We start from the raw sequence: 2,526 nt of genomic DNA on the forward strand, positions 1-2,526 counted from the left end.
AACTATTTATTAGATTGTAGAACTCGTGATTCCACGTCGTTTGATGTATATCTCATGAGTGTGCTTCATACAGCCCCCTATTAATAGGAGTCCAATGTCGAAATTTTGGTGCGTAAATTTTATTTAAAAACCTATTTTTTGGCTTCAAAATTTACAACTGTGACTCAGGTACCCTTGAACCCCGCGTGATTTTAGTTTTTTTACGCGCCGGATCTAATGAACCCTTCCGCTTTCAAATCCATCCACTAAAACGGCGGTTATAGATACCTTGAAAATAAGAAATACTGCAAAATTATATCTTGATGATTCCGCGCATTGAACCGCGATTTTTTCTTTGGTTATTTTTACATAAATGGAATCCTTTATACGCGATTATATTATTTTCCAAAACCGTGTGGCATAAATTACCGAGATTCTGGAGTAATATTCGTATTTCGTATAAAATAGAATATGGTAGCACATCCGCGGTTCTTGACGAATTTGTTTAACATTTGTTATATTCGCGTATTTTTAATAGGCGGTCACTGAAATCGGATGCGCCTTACACGCATATGCACATCGCGATATTTTTACCCACTTGAAGGTTTTTTCTTTGGTAAGATGCAACAGACGGCACACTTTGGCGGCTAAATGAAACATGGTTAAATTCATACATATTCATAGAGATGCACTCGCTGGATTCGAAAAGTGCATGTGCCTCAACTGATTTTAAAGAATTCGCGAATTACACGCTCTTTAATTTTTGTGTTTTCTCTTTGGTTGTGATTTCAATATTACTCTCTACTTCTGAAATCTATTGCCTATCATTGAAAGCAAATATACTTTCACGATGACAAACTATTTTTCTTGAAGAAGTTTTATCAAAATAGTTCAGGTTTTGTATGGAAATTTAGCGAAATAGTAGAATAACTCCTAAAAATGTTTTTCCAATTTTTCGTATTAAAACAAAAAATATATTTTTGAAATAATATTCCAACAATAAGTTTTTGTCTTTTGTTGTTGCTGCAATATGCAAGATAGTAACCCAATCTATAAAATTTTGGTCTCACATTTTTCTGGACATTGTCTAGATTTTGTATGTATTTTGTAATTTATTTTTTTAGAGATTTTTATGGATTCTGAGTTAGAATAAATAAAATTTAATCCAAGATTCCTTCATTATTTTATGATTTTCCGCGAAAATAAAAATAAATTTAGCAAATACTTAGGCGTCTACGGATAGATATTAAATGCTGTTACCGATTTATATATACATTTTGGTATCACAACACAAAGGGAATTTTTAAATACTTTTTCTTTATAAGGGAGTGAAACCACCCATAACATTCGGGCGCAGCATCCAATTTTGTGAACGCGAACAGATTTGAAACCACGATTTTTTTTCTTAACCCATGAACAAAAATCGTGAGTGTGCTTGCAAAAAAGTTTTTTAATATTTTTTCGATGGAATTGTAAAGGAAATTTGAAATTTACCATACACTTTCATACGGGCAAAATGTGCCTCATCGAAATAATGGTTTTAGACCCCAAGTATATTTGGACGAAATGTGTTTCAGACAATATGGAGTCGATTGAGCAATGTCCGTCCGTCTGTCTGTCTGTCTGTCTGGCTGGCTGGAGCGCACGATAACTCTCGAAGGGATGAACCGATTCGGTTCAAATTTTGGCTTTCGTAATATTTTGTCCAAACTTAGTTTAAGTTCGAAGATGGGTTATATCGGTCCATTCCTTCCGGTACCTTCCCCACAAAAGTTCAAAAATGTTCGGAAAATTTGTACGTACGATAACTCTTAAAGGAAGTAACCGATTCGGTCCATAATTGGCAACTCGTGAAATGTCTACCAGACTTAGATGAGGTTCCAATATGGACTCAATCGGTCCACTCCTTCGGGTACCTCCCACACAAAATTTCGGATAAGTTCAGTTTAGGACCTGCTCTCGAATCGCTTTGATTTTTGTTTTAGCAACTTGTATTCACTGCCCTCTATACGACGGTACAAGTTTCATCAGGGGCAAGTCCATACTTCTTGAGAAAATAGCCTGAAAGTTGCACAAAACCCCTATGACACGGTGTGAGGTGGTTGGAGCGCAAGAAAACTCTCGAACGGATCTGCCGATTGGGTCCAAAGTTTAAGTTCGAAGATAAGCCATATTGGTCCACTCCTTCAGGCACCTCCCCCACAAAATTTCAAAAATGTTCGGAAAAATTGTTCGTACGGTAACTTTTGAAGGGAGTGGCCGAATTGGTCTATACTTTACACATCCTACTATATCTACCAGGTATAGATTAGGTCCAAATATGGACTATATTTGTCCACTTCATCCAGTACCTCCCAAACAAAATTTCGGATAAGTTCACTTTAAGACCTGTTATCGAATCACTTTGATATTTGTTGAAGCAACTTGCGTTCGCTGCCTCAATTACGATGGTAAAAGTTTCTTCAGGGGCAAATCCACACTTCTTGAGCAAACAGCCCAAAGGTTGTAAAAAGCCCTTGTGGCACCATATGGTCAATGTCGATCCAA

The sequence above is a fragment of the Musca autumnalis genome, unplaced genomic scaffold (genome assembly GCF_047663935.1).
Source record: "Musca autumnalis isolate F117 unplaced genomic scaffold, ASM4766393v1 scaffold_1, whole genome shotgun sequence".
In the NCBI taxonomy this organism is placed as follows: Eukaryota; Metazoa; Arthropoda; class Insecta; order Diptera; family Muscidae; genus Musca; species Musca autumnalis.